At 51.2% G+C, this 16,997-nt stretch overlaps 1 protein-coding gene across 18 annotated transcripts in view; it reads left to right on the top strand.

Annotated features, from left to right (window-relative positions):
• Positions 1–16,997, top strand: part of ZNF536 (zinc finger protein 536) — a 420,879-nt gene that overhangs the window by 312,731 nt on the left and 91,151 nt on the right. The gene's annotated exons all lie outside the window — the stretch shown is intronic.

Genomic DNA, 16,997 nt, shown 5'->3' on the forward strand with positions numbered 1-16,997 from the left:
TGCTTCTAGGGGAATTAACCCCCTGACACTTCCAGCTGGCCCTGCTTGTAGGTTGAGCACGTTTCCATCTCTAGAAAAATGTGTTCCAACAGCAGTTCCCGGGTGTTCCCTCCCAGCAGCCGTGGATGGCAGAGGTGCGTGTGGAGGGGAATATGGTTGGGGTGCTATCAGCATCGGCCACAAAGGATCTTCTATTAAGACGGTGACTGTTGACTATATTTCGAGGCAGCCGTCTGGATCCATCGGTCCACTTTTGCTGGCTGGGAGCGTCGGCCTGTGTATCTTTTCCCTGTCAGGCCTGCTAAGTGCTGACTGGGCCTTCTTCACAGGCCTCCTTCACAGGCGTTTGGACTGCTGCTTGTGGGCCATGACGCCCTCAGTCGACACCAGGAGCAGTGCTGTCCTCTCTTCCTGGGCGACTGGCAGTCAAGGGAGCTTGATAGTGGCCTAGAGGGCGAGCTGGTTCCCCTGGGCCCCTCTTCCCAGGACATTTGGGCCCTGGTGTCTCGGTCCATGGAGAATGGGTGACATCCTGATCTTTTTGTGGCTTCAAATGCCCTTCAGCATGGCCTTTTTGGCCTCCAAAGCCTTTGCTTTGCCTTTGGTTTTGAGAAGGCAAGAGCTTGCGGCTTTGCTTTTTGTGCCATCTCGGTAAAGGGGTCCTGTAGTCGGTTTTAAACTTTTCCTTCCCTGTGTGCGCTATCAGCTTGCACTGTGCAGAGCTGGAAGTAGACACCCCTTTTGCTACTGGGCATTTAAGCCCCTGGAGGATGGAGACATGGCCCAGAAGATGGGGTGTAGGCCTTACATACCAGCCACCTCACTGAACCCCTTTACTCACTGGGGCCAATTTCCCCAGCACGGAGTGGGGTCTTAGACTTGAGTGTCTCCGAGGCCTTTCCAGGTCTCTTGTTTGCTCTCTGTGGTTCTTCCTCAGCCAGCACTTACAAACAAGCCCTCTTTGATGGCCAGCTGTTGAGGGAAGCCTGGCCGGCAGGAAGAATGCATGAAAACCTTCCCAGGTAGCAGGGAGCCAGCAAGTGGCAAGGGGCTGCCTGCAGGAGGAGGGAGAGGACCAAGGATTTCTGGTGTGTCCTGAATCCCACTGCCCTGTGCAGGGCCCAGATGTGCACAGATGGGAGAACCCGGCACAGCCGGGACTGCTTCCCAGGCAGTTGGATCAATGCTGACAGACAACTGATAATTCAATGCAGAAAGACAAAGACAAATGCCCCCACCTGTTTGGTGGAAGAGAATCCAGAGCAGAAGCAGATAACAGAGGAGAACTGGCCATTCCTCTCGCAAAGGTGGTGGTCAGGTTTGGGATGTGAGGCGGGGTCTGGTGCCCCCCTGATCGCCCTCCCGGCAAGACAGCCGCTCCCCTCTCTGCTGTGCCCCCCCCCCCCCGGCAGCCACCCCACTCTCCTGGCCTGTAGAGGCCATCCCCTCTGAGGCATAGGTGGCTTTAGTGGGTTGGTGGAGCAATCTGAGGAGAGACAACAGGCTGTGTCAGGCTTTCGCTCACAAATTATAGTTTTATTAAAATATAAGAGAAACACACCCTCGGGGAGGGGCTCCACCTTCAGAATTTGTCTCCAACATTAACAAGGTGGCCTTGGACAACTTTCCCCGCAGTCTGGAAAGCTTCGTCCTTGTCCTCGCTCGCTGAGCAGGTATGGATGCCTTTCTCCTGCACTTTGGAAATGATTTGAATATTTATAAATTTAAGTATTTATTTTCATATTAAAATTAAAGCTCTATTGTCTTGCAACTAACCCGCCTTGTTCTGCCACTTCAAAACAAAACCTTCTCTGGTGAGATAACCTTTATTTATAGATGGCAATGAGCATATTTAGCAATATTATTATTCATGACCCTTACACTAAATATCATAATCAGAATACAGATGTGCAGGGTAATTTCCATGCACAAGTCACTATGCATCAAATTCTTGCAAAGCAAAAATAGCATCCATTTTGGGATAAATTATCCATTGGTGTTGCATAAAGGTGTCAAGGGGGCACAAAGGATTTCACAGAGTAGACCTTGGAGAGACTGTTTAAATCAAGGGGTGCCCACCACGCTGGGAGTGCAGTGGGGTTTTCCCGTTCCCCCTTCTGGTAAGCTGTTTGATTGCCTTCTTTGGCTGGGCCCATTCTTAGGATGTAGAATGAAAATGAATTAGGCAGGTGAATGTCTGGATATGAAATGTGGCGGATGAATGGAGGCCTGCTTGGACCCACACCCCATCTCTTTGAATATCGCTTTACTTTTGTCAGATGAAAGATGCAGATTATCAGATAGGCAGCACACTCAGGCTCAGCTCACTAATTGACTGAACAAGAGTGGTCACACTTTATACACCATTCCATAATGGATTTTCATGTTTGTGAATCCTAACTGGCTGTGTAAATGAAAAGCAAATGTCTCATAATCACAAATATCTTCTGGGTTTTTTTTTTTCTAAACCCAAAGATTAAATCAACTTTACCCCCCATTTGCCAGCAAGTTCATGGTTATAGAAGGATGATAAATGATCGGTGATGGACACATCCGTGGTGCTACTGTTTAGCAAATTCTTATAAGTGATTGCTAGATATAACACATTTCTCAGTTAGGTGTTACATGAATAATTGGTATATTAAAGAAAGTGTGAAATAAACAGGTATAAGGCTTGAAATGCATTTATTATTTGCTGAGGTTTTTCACATTCGTACCATTTAGAAGCCATTGTCAGGTTCATCATCTTCTGCCATATATCTGGAGCAGAACCCTTCATTAAACCTGTTGTAAAAAGATCCTTTGGTGCAAACATTATCAAGTATTTATAACTACAGCCTGGCCAATCAGAGAAAGGATGCTGTGTGAAAACCTCGTGGAATAAGACCTGTCAGAAATACTCGCCCCGGGCAGTGTGAGGGTGGGACTCGCCGAGTGCTGTCCAGGGCATCGGTGGGGCCATCCCTGCTCTCTCCCCTTTCCCAGTGTCAGCCGGTCTTCTGTTCTTGGTGTCAGATCCACTTCCAGGCTGATCCCAGCTCTATTGGGCTCTCCCTTGGAGTAAACACCGCTTCCTTGAAACTCCAGGGAGGCTCCCACGGGCCCACGGGCAGCAAGGAAGGATCGCCATGAGGAGATCCCTGTAGGCCATGTGGACTGTCTGGATGGGAGGAGATTTGGGGCAGGTTCCCTGGATATTGGGTGAGGCTGGCCCAGTGAGCTCTTGTCCATGTGGCTGCAGACAGCCTCATCCTGGCCAGCCCCCACAGGGCATCTCTCATGCACGGCTTCTGCTTTCTGAGATGGAGCATTTCCTAGAAAGGTAGGCAGGCAGGACGAGCCCAGTCGTGCCTCTTTGGCAGAGCCAAACCCTTCTAGCCCTTGGCGAGGCCTGCCTTGGCTCTGACCCCTCCCGGAGAGCTTGCGGATGGGGAGTTCTGCTGTCCACTCCCTCTCTTACTGCTCCTCCCACCCCTGCTTGGCACTTTGTGACCCTAACAAGGGAGATCAACTGCCAGTCCAGGGCTGGTCATTTACCCACCTTGCAGTGGCCTCCCAGATGGCCTTGGTCTTGAGGTCGGGACCTGCCAGCCTGGCAGGCCTTCAGAGCATTTGGAAGGGCATGAGATAGATGGACAGAGCCTTTCAAAGGAGAGCCACAGAGACTCAGAGAAGGAAAAAAAAAAAAAAACGGTTTAGACTTGAAGATATCATCAGCTGTCCTCAGAGAGAAGCCAGCCTCCAGATCCTGCCCCGAGTCCCCGCCTCTCTGTCAGCCCCTCAGCCTCACCAGCTGTGTCTCTGCCACATGCAGCATCTTCCACGGGGCTACTGAGAGCTGCGCTGCATCGAAATGTCAGATGCCAGAGCCTGGAGGGCAGCTTGGCCAGACCTCGTCTTTCCCCACTGCTGTCCCTGCCAGCAACACAAAGTGCCCGTTCCACCCAGCGTCTCAGCCTCTGTGCACACATGGCAGCAGCCAGTGCTCCTTGCTGCGCCAATGGGTACCCCAGTGGGGCCCCTGTGGAGAGGCAAGGGTCTGGCCCCAGGGCCCATCCTAGCCCGGTCTCCAGGGCTGCCTCCTGGGCCATGGCCTGGGCGGCCGTGAGCCAGGCTGACGGTCTCTGTCCACACCCCACCTTGCCTTCTCAGGCTTGGCTCTGCTCTCAGGGTGAACCCTGTGGCCTGCCTGCCGCCTTCCTCCCCGGCTCCCTCCATCACTGGCCGCTGCCTTCTTGCATAACTGGTAACATATTTCTTGACTCACCACGTGACACTATGGAGGATTAAACATCTGTCTTGACCGTATGGTTGGCCCCTCGCGCCCAAGTAGCCCAGTGGAGGCTGCTGTAGGGGTGCAGGGGGCACGCTCAGGTGGCCCTGGGAGGGGAGTCCTGCCCCACTCCTCGGCAGCAGTGAGCTGGCCTGCCTGCTTCTTCCCCTCTCCACTTCTTCTTCTGTCTCCCTCAGGAGAGAAACCACAGTGAAACTGAAGCCAGCATCCGAGTCAGCCTGCACAGAGGAGCAGTCTAGACGGGTCTGGGTGTAGATTCAAGGTGCGGGATTCGAGGCATCCCCCAGACTCCTTCCAGGTTTTCCTGGAAACCTCTCCCCCTACCCCCGGTGCCCAAAAGCCCTCTGGCCAGGAGCCACGCACATGGGCTCAGTGCTGCCCGTGGCAGGCAGGCGGGTCGCTCTGGGACAGCTCCTCTGTGCCGCGTGCTTCCCGCTTGGGCCCTGGGTATGGGCGGGTCAGCGGGACCCAGCAGAGAGGTGCTTCCCTAAGTGGGGCCGGAGCCGCACTGCCAGAGTCAGCATGAAGTCGGGCCAGCCTGCCTGAGGACTGGGTTGGCCTGAATGCAGGAGTGGCCATCCGCTTTTCACTGTGATCCCAGAGCTGAGTTTCGCCATGTGTAGATGAAGGATTGGGCACTGCCCGCTAACTGCATCCCTCCAGGACTGGTGACAGTAGGGGACCCCCCATTCTTGAAGGACTGTGGTTGTTTGTCCCTCTGACTGCCCTCTCCAAGCAGTTTTCCCGCATAGAATCCTCTCCCTGGCCCTTTCAGAATCTCACCTCTGCAGGGCGTCGTTGACCTGCACAGTCGTAGCCCCGTGTGTGGAGGGCCTTCCCCGACTCGGCGCTGGCCTTCCCCGGTCACTTCCCACGTTACTGGGCAAGAGCAGACCTGTCCTCTTTGGGGTTCAGTGTTCCCCGGGACAAGTGTTAGGGGGAAGGAGGCAGGGGAGAGGGAACAGGAGACCCAGAGTCTGGGGGTGATGAGAGAGGACCCCCGAGAAGAGGGGAGCTCGGGGGGTCACACTCCAGAGGAAGCCCCACCGACCCTCACTCTCAGGGCTCAGAGTCCCGGCAAGGCTTGTTCTTTGCCTTCTTACCATGGCTAGTTCCCACCAGGACCAGAGCAGGGACGGTTGGGCAACACACTGTTCTTTCTTCTTACAGACCTAATGTGGCTGAGCTATTTTGGGCAACCATTTAAATAAAAGCCAATTTGACTAAAGAGCAAAATATATTCCACCGAGTGACGGCAAAAGGGCACAGCTTGGAAAAGAGAAGAAAAAAAAAAATAATAGAGAGAGGGAGAGGGGGAAAGAAAGAAAATGCAAGGCATTCATTTTTTCTTTGTACTTTTTAATAAAAGAAATTCTCTGGCTGCTGAAAGTGACACATTAAAAGATGTATGTATCGTGGCTTTTAAAAACACAATTAGATAACACCTTGTCAAATCCTTATATTCTTTGCTGACAGCCTTGAGCGCCAGCACAATCCCAGCACAGCCACTGGGGCAGGTGTCTCCCCTGACACGCTGGCAGCCGAGTCAGCCGTTTCGCAGAAATGCTACTGTTTACCACTTTAATCGTCAATCCACATCTAGTCACAACAATAAGTCAGAAGGAGCAGTAAATTATACTTGTTCAGCCCTGATGAGTTTGAACTGTTTTGCTGAAATTAACTGAAGTAATTATCTATTTTTCTAAAGCTGCAAAAGGAAAAAAAAAAGTAGTAATGTTCCGTGGGGAAAGAGGCTCTGCGAGTAGTCGGCCGTGCAATATTTAAGGAAACTTTTTTTTTGGTCTGATGACCACATAGGTTAGATGAGGCTGTGGGATGAGGAACTTTTCGCATGCTATATTCTCTCCCTTTTTTTTAGCTACAAAAAAAAAAAAACATATCTTCCTGCTGAAGCAGGCTCTCCCATTACTGGACTGCTTTCTCTGTCCACCCACTTTGGCCTTGACGAGCCCGTCACATCCTGGGGCTGCTTCCTCCCGCAATGCGAAGAGCGAATCCTCGAGCAGAAGCTCTCCGACTTTCTGCGATCTTCGGTAAAAAGGGAGGGAGTCTCTCCATTGTTACCGGGTCCCCTGAATTTCCTCCACGGGCCAGTCTGGGCCTTTAGTCTTTAGTCTTGCAAGAGCCCTGTCCAGGACGGGTCACACTTGTGGCGGGACACATGAGGGGATGGGGGCCCCCAGGGCTTGGAGGGTGGTAGTGCTGCTGACATCTGCAGTGTCCTCTCCCCAAGTCCCTGAGCTGCTGCTCTTCTCTGAGGTCTGCTCTCCCCAAGGTTACAACAGGATGCACCGGGCTTGTCCACTCATGTGGTGGGAGCAACTTACATTATGGAGACAGATGGATTGCATGGCCCTGGCCAGCGTGGGTTTCCCCTTCTAGACAACAGGGCCAATAGCACCAACCTGGCAGGGTTATTTCGGGAGGTAAACGGGCTTTTGTGAGATGATGGGAGAGAAGCCGACAACACAAGGCTTGGCCCCCAGGCGGTGCTCTGCAGCTGAGTCGACCTTGCCTTCGGTTACGGGCAGGACGGCGGGATGGGTAGGGACTAAGAGTGTAGATGCTGCGGTCAGACGCCCACACGCAACTCCTGGCTCCCGGCTTCGCGGCTGTGTGATCTTGGGTGAGTTGCTCGCTCCTGCCTCAGTTTCTAAATTAAGGATAATAGTTACGCTCAGGAGTTGAATGAAACCATGTATGTGAAATACTCAGTCAGTGTGCAATGATGTAGCTATCGCACTTGTTGTTTACCTATGCACGCAGTGCTCTGAACAGGTGTGGACGCGTAGTGGGTGTGCATCATGGATAGAGCTGGGGAAATTCCCACCAGTGTTCTAGCTTGAGAAACAAAGGGAGGCTCTGAGCAGTGTGCTGTGGTCTTGGCTTCCGGGCTCCCTCTCTTCCAGCAGCTCCACAGGAGCGCAGGGCAACTCCCAGGGTCCTTCCAGCCCCACCGTCTGTGAGAGGAGCCTCCCCAGGGCCCCACCGAGTAACAGGAGCTGCAGTTTGGCTATAACGTGACTCACCCTTGAAGAGGAAGGCGCGGGTGGCCCGGTGTCTGTCCTGGGAGAATCTCTACAGAGCCCCCGTGCCCGGGCAAACCCCTCCATCCTGAGCCACACAGCGAATTTTGAAAACCCCTTTTACAGCCACACCAAACATATATCCTTGTCTAGATTATTCAAAAACCTAGGGAGCCCACGCTCTTCTTAATTTTCTGGGTAAGTAAGGCAAAATTAAAGCAAAACAAATGGTTAGGTATGGAGGAGGGAGAATGAAGCGTAATTATCCACTCTGTCTATCTAGACAACTATCCACAGAAGCGTTGTTCACTCTCCCATGTTTTGATCTGAGTAAACATGACGATTTTACTCAGTGGAATACTATTTTCTATGATTCATTGTGATAAACCAACAAAACTCTAATCTGAAGTTCTAATTTAAAAAGACTGTATTTTATATTTAAACTTAGGGATAGCAGTGCTGTGTCTCCTTTGTTTACTAGCCAATTTTCTTGGAAAAGAATTACTTCTCTCCTTTCCTTCCTTCCCTCCTTCCTTTTCTTCTCCCTTCCTTCCTTCCTCTCTCCTCTCATCTTGGTTTACTCAGTCCTTCATCCCTCAGTAAACTTTGGCCCATTTAACTTGGCCTCCAGACTATAACCTAGAGAATGGACTCATCTAATTCATCAGTTTTGGGCCATTTGCCTGCCTTCACAAGACAAAGCAGAAATTTTAGACTTTTTCCCAATCATATGAAAAATGAGAGTCACAAGCGAGGCACTGCATTTGGATAACAATGGCGGGACCGAGGGGGACCTGATGAGCGTCCACAAATGTCACAAAGCTCGTCTTCCTTCCCCAGGCTCTCTGGAGGCATTTCGCCCTCTGCACCGGCTGTTGTGTGGACTAGCAGGACTTTCACCATTTGCTTTCCCTAGGGGCCATCGGAACGGGCCTAAGGGTCCCCTCAGAAATTAGGTGACAGCTCCTCACTCTGGAGTAGATTCTTGACCATAGCTTGTGCGTGTCATGTGTGTGACAGAGCAGTTTTCAGCAAGTGTCACTGGAGGAAAAGTTGTGACTCTGGGCCTGTATTCTACTTAGAATGTTCCTGGCTGTTTATTGATCTTAGTTTTTAAAATCTGCAAATCTAGACCTAATCTGAGGTGCCATCCAAGGCCAGAGCACAGGGAACAGGATCAGAGTCCGGGTCCCCGGCCGATAGTTCGTGAATGCATTCTAGGACAGTGTTTGTTTGGCGATGCAGGCACTTGCTTGCTCCCAGGCCCCATTCATCCTCTTGCATGTGCTGAACACACACCTGGAGGGAGAATGAGCAGGACAGCTGACAGAGGCCCAGGAGGAGGACAGCCTGGCTGACACCTCTGGTGAGCTGAGGTGCCCTGTAGCCCTGGGTGTGCGCCCCATGCTGTGGCCCCGTTGCTCTTCGGTAGCTAGTAGCAGAGTGGAGGGTGGTGTGGACATGTTGTAGAGGCCTCCTCAAAAACGTGAGGCATTGGGGCCGGCCCAGGGACATAGTTGTTAAATTCACACGTTCCGTTTCAGTGGCCCAGGGTTTCCCAGTTTGGATCCTGGGTGAGGACCTAGCACCATTTATCAAGCCATGCTGAGGTGGGGTCCCATATACAAAATAGAGGAAGATGGGCACAGATGTTAGCTCAGGGCCAATCTTCCTCACCAAAAAAGAACAAAACAAAACAAAAACAGAATGTCAGGCATCACATGCTTTGGCTTTGTTTTTCTGTCCAGAATCGAGTGTGGACCTATTACAAAGAGCTCTTCTGTTCCAGTGACTCTTTGTAAAGGGAAGTCTTATTTTCTTCGTTGTTTTTGCTGTTGATTGAGCAACTACTTTCTGATTTTTATTTATGGAGTTTTCTTGAAGGAGGGTGCAGCTGGCAATTAGACCCTGCTTTCTGAGGAAAACCTTTGGCGGAAGGATCTAAACACTAACTTCCCAGACCAGGCTGAGGAAAGAGATGGCTCAGAAGAGGGACCGTCCCCAGATTTTGCATGTTTCCTGGGGGAGGACGCTGGAACCTCAGATTATGAATGTTGAAAGCTGGAAGGCACCAAAGAGCTCATCTAAGTGGAAACTGGTATTTTACATACGAGGAAACAGGGGCCTGGAGAGAGAAGCTGATCTGCCCATGACTATATTCTCCACGCACCCCAGCAGTATTCACTGGGTTTCTCTCGGGTCCCGGGTGTCAGTCTGGGGGCTGGGAGTCAGCAGTGACCATTAAACCCTGTTTTCTGGGAGACTGCACTCGAGTTGCGTTCCAGAAAGTTGTATGCTGGGGCACATGGGCAGCAGGTCAGTAGGATAGTCCAGGCCGCTCTGCCTCAGCCTACTGGACACAGCGCCTGAGACGAGGACCCTGCCCAAGGCATCTGAGCCCCCGAGGAGGGCTCACGGGTGGTTCCAAGGACTGTAGGAGCCCCCTCTGCTGGATATGAAATCACACTGTGGGCATCTCTGCAATGAGAAAGTACCCGTCAATGCCATTGGGTCCTCAGGTGGGCCCATGACTCCCGAACGGAGTTTGAACTACTTCCTAGAAGCCATGCCTGAGAAACCAAGCGATGCGGGCATCTTGCTGGCCCAGAGCAGGCAGCCGCCGGTGTGAGTCCAGGGAGACCCGGACGACTGGGTCCAGCTGCCTCCAAGGAAGGGCCTGGGACAGGGAGTTCCTGCTGAGGAGCCCTGCGCCTCGGAAGCTCTGCTATTTGATTGCGTGATGCTGAGAGGGAGGGGGTGTTGCACTGGAGTGGATGGGGGTTTGTAGGACCCTGAGAAACCCAGAAACTCCTTTCTAGAACTTGATACCCAGGGTGAGAACTTCCTCGGCTCAAGGAAGAAAAACCGAGGACACTGAAAAGGTCACCTCTCCGTGGTCATCAGGGAGTGGAGTCCATTCACCCTCAACTCGGCTCCAAGCAGGAGAGCCGGCTGTGTACACTGCAAACTTCTCTTGGAAGCTTCAGTCCACCCAAGACTTCTATCTGCAAAGGCGACAAAACTCCGAACTAGGGTGCAGGGCGGCCTGAGTGCTCCAGGAGACAGCAAGAGGAGCAAGAGGGCAGGCGCCTGTCAGTATATACTGGAGATTAACTGTTCACATTCATTCTCCTCTCCCTCAGCAGACATTCACCGAGTATCTGCTGCAAGCCAGGCTCTGTTCCATCAGTGCAGATACAATGGGAACCAGGCAGATGACGTCCCTGCCCTGTGCGGCCCACGTTCTTGTGGCCTCTGTGGCTGCCGACACAGCTCAAATACATTTATTCATCTTTAGAGCTACAGTTAGGGCCCTTGCAAACCAATTCCCATGGCCCACCAAGAGTCCTGAGTGGGTGGATGATGTTGCTGTTCTGACGGTGAAGTTAGCTGGTACACAGAGGTTAAGCCAGTGATGCTCAGGGGTCCCATGGTCTCACCAAGCCTGGGCACACACCTGCGTCGTGCTAGAATTTAGGGACCTGGTTCAAATGAGCCAGGCTACTGACTCTGAGCTTGCGGGCTCCGGGCTCCAGGTGGAGGCGGGGCCAGGGGCGAGCATCCTAAGCAGTATCGGTTTTGTGTGGAGGCCGAGAGGTGCTCTCTGTGTGGAGAGTGACTGCTGGGAGCCAGGGTTCCGGGAGCAAGCTGCCGGCTCAGTGCGCTTGAGAGAGCTTAATCCTGCCTTTGAAAAGCTGCTTAAAAATAATGCTACTAAATCAATCGTCACAGTGGATGGGACAAGATAGGCATCCAGCCCCCGCCCCAGACAAACAGGAGAGGTTAGAAGCCACAGTCAGACCTGGAGTCAGGTGCCCCTCGATCGTGTGGCCTGCCAGGCATGTCCAGGCTGTAGCCCTGCTCTGAGCCCTCCTGATGTTCCAACGCGGTGCTGTGGTACACACAGGCCTTGTCATAGCCACACAGATGTTCATGGCTTGGACCCAGGGTTCATGTCTGCTGAGTGCTCTGGACTGGAGGCTGCAGGAGGACATGACTGTGCCTGTTCTGCTCACCCCTGAACCCCCAGGGTCTGGCACAGGGCCTCACACTGAGAGAGACCCTCAGCAAGGCGTGGTGAGAACAATGAATGAATGAAAGGACAGACAGACGGACGAATGGATGGACGAACAGCAGCATATTGTGACTACAGGGATTGTCAAACCTTCTGGTGCCCACCTGTCTTCTCCAACTCCACAGGCCCTGTGGAGACAGCACAGATGGCCCACAACTTTCCAAGTCATTCTAAATGAACCAATAAAAGCCACGTGTTTACCTGTAAAAATCCTGTAGTCTGTTTTTTAAACCAGGTGGAGAGTATCCAGATAGTCATTTTATTGCTATTATCATTATTGATCATTTTGGATATTATTTTTTACATATTAAATATATAATTTTAAAGTTAATTTTAAAAAGAAAAACAAGGAGATCCAACCAATCTTGTGCACTGATAATGGGAACAGAATTTAGTATGCTATTTGCAAATGGTGATTTCATAAAACAGTATACATGTGATTTGAAGCATCAGTTCCACTGCTAGAAATGAATGCTAAGTAAATAATTAAATATGTGCCCAGAGTAAGCCACAAGATGTTCAACACACTGTTTATGCAAGAGTGAAAGGATGGAAACAACCCAGGGATAGGGATTTATTGAATAATTGGTAAGGTACTAAACCCATAAGATACATTTCTAGGGATAAATATGGAAGGCTGCCAATAACGTTAAGATTTTTTTAAGTTGCAGACAATATATATACTAAAGTTCATTTTTGTAAAAATACGTACATTTAAAATTTTTATATATGTATGGAAACATTTTGAAGTCTATAGTATAAGTCTATATTATATACTTGAGTATTATTTTATATTTTTTGAATGAGTGTATATTACATTTATAATAAGAAGAATATCTTTTCATTTTGGAAAATATAAAATAATAATAATGTAGTTTAAAAAGAAGGATGCTGAACTTTGCGGAAATGTCAAGTGCTTTTGTTGAAAATTATATCAGCTTCATTGGTTTCTTCTTTCCTGTCACAGGCACTAATCGGTCACCACATATGCCTTTGAAGAGTTTAGCATGGGAAAATGAGCTAGTTATTACATAATAGATGGACTTTTTCTTGGTAAACGGAATCTGTCAACAATTTGAGGCCTGGGGTGGGCATCAAGGCAACGTCGAGTAGTAAATCACAAGGCAATTAAACTGACACTCTTATTCTTCACATGAAGACACTGAGGTTCAGAGAGGGTGAGTGACTGGCCTGAGGTTGCTCAGCAAGCTTGGAGCAGAGCCTGGGTGTCCTGGCTTCTAGTCCTCCATGCAGGAATGGCTTTGCACAGTGGGGCTTCTGGACAAGGAACACCAGCGAGGCTGTGTGACATTCCTCCAGAGACAGCAGGCTTCCCGGGCAGGAGTCCATGCATTTCAAAGCAGCTCATGCTGCTGGAGCATTTTATATTTATTTTTTGGTTAAATCCTCACCATTGTTCTCTTGGTTAAGAACTCTGATTATCCCCATTTCACAGATGAGGAAATTCACTCTCCACTGGGTAGCAGTTACACTCTCCAGCTGCTGATGCTGCAGGGAGGTAACAGCAGATGCTGGAGGATGCTCTTTAACAGCAGAGTGCCTAGCAGACAGGCAGGGCAAACTGCTTCCATCACCAGACAGATCCCTGTCTGACTTCTATGGCTGGTACCCCCTCCCCCATTCTGTCTTTCTCTCTCTTTTTTTTTTTACCCTATAAGGGGACAAGTTCAGAATGGCTTCAGCCAGACCCCATTTGCTTCATATTTCGATGGAGTAAAATTGCTACTTAGGAGGAAAAAGAGGTTGCCCTTTGGAAAAGCTAGGAGTTGGGAGAGAGGATCCTGGGGTCCAGGGAGCTGGTCTTCTCTGGGATGTCTAGCTGAGATCATGTCCAGCTTGCTGGTAGGTTGAAAGAGCAGGTATTCCTAGGAGAAGGTGCCCACGAGGACACACACCTCTCTTAGGCACCCCTCCTTTTCAAGCACCGAACGCCTCCTGCTGTCACGGGCAAACGTTCCGTGGCCTCTGGTCTTCACAGTTGCACAGAGTGAGCCCTGGGTTGTCAGGGGCTGCCCAGCTGCAGCGGCGGGTTTGCCCTGAGGGCATGCAGTGCACTGAGCCCCCTGATGTCAGCACTGTTGACTCCACAGCTGAGGGGCCGCATAGGCTTGCCTCTCCCAGTGCCTAGGCTGGGTTGGGGGGACAGCTCACCTGGCAGAATTTTGGTCAAGATTCTACTTGAAGGCAAGGGTGGTTGTCTCCTTTTTCACACAGCTGCAGATCCATGAGGGAATGGCTTTGTGCAGACACAGGGAGGAATGGTCCTGAGTGTGAATGGAATTGGTGTCCATGCCCACAGGGGACGGCGGTAGGGGCTTGGGCTCTGCAGGCCTGCAGTGTGGACTCCAGTCCAGCAGGGACCCTCACCAGCTCTGTGATCTCGAGAAGGGCAGCCCGTACACACCTCAGTTTTCTCCTCTGTAGAAAGAAGGGTGCTTGATTACCTCCATGGAGAAGCGACTTGCGAGGAAGAGGATCCCTCTAAAGTGCTGGCCACAGTGCTGGGGACTGGCTGATGCTTGTCACATGCTGGGATCGGCTTTCGGTGGAGGGCCCAGAAACAAGCAGGGGGAGGTGGCCAGAGTGGGGCCACTGGCTGGAAGAGAAGAGGGAAAGGAAAGTGAGGATGTCAGAGTGGATGTGAAGGCTAGCTCAGCGTCCCCAGGGTGACGCAGGGCATGCTGGCCAGGACAGGGCACCCAGGCCCCAGGCTGAGCCGTCGCCCCGCTGTCTCTGCACCCAGCATAAACTCCTGGACCAAGATTTCTTCTTCATCTGCAAACTGAGCAACTTGGATCGAATGATCCCCTTGCCTCCTGGATGCTTCACAAGGTAGTGATTTTTGTCAAACTTGTTTACAAAATGTTCTTGAATTGCACGTGTTGCGAAGCACCGGTGGATCCTTTTCCACAGGTTCCCTGTGACTGAGTGTAGCTGTAACCTGCTCGCAAATGACTTCTTAAATTTATGTGTGATTTGCTTTGTTTTAGAAAATGCAACAATGAGGCTTTTGTATTGATATTTTGCCATGAAGATATTTTTATCATTATTCATTGTGAGTTTTAATTAAGCTCTCCTTTGTTCATCAACAACTTTCACCTCCCCTCTTTACTTAAATAATTATACTTTAAAAATAAAGGTAACATATGCTCTCAGAAAAAAATTCCCTATGAATGTGCATATAATGTGGTAGAAACATACATGTTTGGGGCCGGCTCCGTGGCCGAGTGGTTAAGTTCGTGTGCTCTGCTGCTGCGGCCCAGGGTTCAGATCCTGGGCACGGACATGGCACCGCTCATCAGACCACGTTGAGGCGGCGTCCCACATCCCACAACTAGAAGGATCTGCAACTAAGATATACAACTGTGTACCGGTGGGGGTGGGGGGGGGGTGCTTCTGGGAAGCGTTCCCCTGGGCCATTTGTGCAGGTAAACGTTTCCTGGAGTAACAAGGAGGCGAACGGTTGGCTTGGGCATCTGGAGGCGCGAGAGACCCAGAAGGGTTGTGTCGGGTGATCTGAAGTGCATGAGTTTGCCGGACAAGGTCAACTGTGGACTTTCAGGAGGGTCGGCAGGGGCTAGTCTTGCTCAAGCATTTACAAGGCACCAACTCTTTACTCTGCTGTAGACCAGACACTCTGATCTGTAATGTAGAATGATCCATGATGGGTGGTGGTCCAGGGGGCTCTGATGCAGCCATACTCAGTCTGCGTGTGGGTTCTGGCTCTAAGGAATGGGTGCAGGCAGCTTGGGCACCAGGAGTCTTGATCACCACGGTTCTCTTTGCGGCGTGGAGGGGGCCAGGACGGGTTGCTCAGACGAGCTTCTGTTGTGGAAAACTCCTGCAATCCTCTCTCAGAAAAAGCGGGACCTCCACTCCCGGTGACATCGTGGCCAGCTCCCTTCATGCCTAAGGTGTGGCTTCAGAGTCAGAATGCCGCCTTGGAGCTGTGAACAGAGACTAACACTGTCGTGCAGCTGCTTGGGAGACGTGTCGATTCTCATCTCGAAGCCAGGGTCAGCCACAGGAGTGGAGAGGGCCATCACGTGTGGCCGCCTCTTGGTTTGCTCAGCAGAGTAGCCGCCTGCTGAGTTCCATGGAGAGAGCAACTAGGAAAGAGGTCTCTTCTGGACCCTAAGACTGTAATTGCATGTTTACTTCTCTATTCCGCTGCTCCCCACTCACGCTGTTCAACCCTGCCCCATCCCAGCTCTGAGGAAGAGTTAAGGCAGTTTACAAAATTAAAGCAAGATTTTTTGCCCTCCAAGAGGTCAGCTACAAATTGGGATCCGAGCCTTCTAGCAGTCAATGCAAAAATGGAAACTTGACCAAGCACATGGTTCACCAAGACCCGACACTCTTGTGCTCTTCCAGTGCGTGACCCGCTGCTTTCTATCAGTTTGTATCTAAGGTCCTTCAAGCGTACTTTCGTATACCTGAGTTCTCCTCCTGACTCTGCTTGTTACGAGCTGTGTGAATGGGCCTTTCCGTCCTTGAATCTCAGCTTTTGCAGCTGTCAAGTGGCTGGTCCCTCCACCCCGTGGGGCTCACGGGGCCCCCGTCAGTGGCCTGTTGGGGCGGCCAGTGCTCATGAGGCCCTCTTGCTCCGGGGCCGGGAAGCTGGGTCTATAGCTGGCTGCTCTGTCACCACTTGCTGTTTTGAGACTCCCTCTTGACTGCCCCGGGGCACAAAGTATTTCAGTGTGTGGAAGCTTAGCTGTGGAGACAGGAAGAAATGGAGCTTCGTGTTGTCTCAAGCTTTACGACGCACTGGGTTTCTAGGCCTGCCTCCCTCGGGACACACCTTCTCCAGCGGCCACCTGTTCTGTTTGCCTCTGTGAGGGCTGCACGCCTCTCCTGAACCAGGGGAGTGCCCACTGTCATCGTTGCAGTGGGCGGAGGGGCTGGCAAGGGCTCACATACGCAAGGCCAAACCCAGAGGGAGCCGCTTCCAGCCCTGAGATAGAATATCAAGTTAATGTATTCTTCCGAAATTTCTCAAAATTCAGGCTCTACCAAATGCAGCATCCTTTCCTGAAAAATCTCCATCATTTTCTCTCACTGTATTTGCCAGCCTTGAAGAGTTTGGCAGTAATTCATTCGTTCACTCTGTTTTTATTGAGGACCTACTATATGCATCCCATCCTCCACTCCCCTGCCTTTTAGTGCACAGACCACTCGGATCAAATAGAACGGTCGTTGTTAGGACAGGGTTAGGAGATGGGTTGGCTAGGGGACCCCTGATGTCAATGGAGCCATTCTGCACTCTGTTGGGGTGGACTGAGCCCCCTGGCCACTTGACAGTGGGGGACACTGGTCCTCCCAGGTCGGGGAAGCTGCTTTGGCTCCCGGAGTCTCCTCGGCTCCCCCTCCCCGTGCACTCACGTGACTGCCGTTAATGGAACAGCAACGTGCACGACTACGGCAGAAATCTAAAGTGTGGGGCCATTGAAGTGGAGGACCTCAAGGCCACTCAGTTTACAAACAGGCGTCACAGAAAAGCTGCCCTCGGGCCCCTCTTAACGCTTCTTATTATAGCACTTTAGAACCTTCTGCTCTG

This window comes from Equus caballus, chromosome 10 (assembly GCF_041296265.1).
Source record: "Equus caballus isolate H_3958 breed thoroughbred chromosome 10, TB-T2T, whole genome shotgun sequence".
Classification (NCBI taxonomy): domain Eukaryota; kingdom Metazoa; phylum Chordata; class Mammalia; order Perissodactyla; family Equidae; genus Equus; species Equus caballus.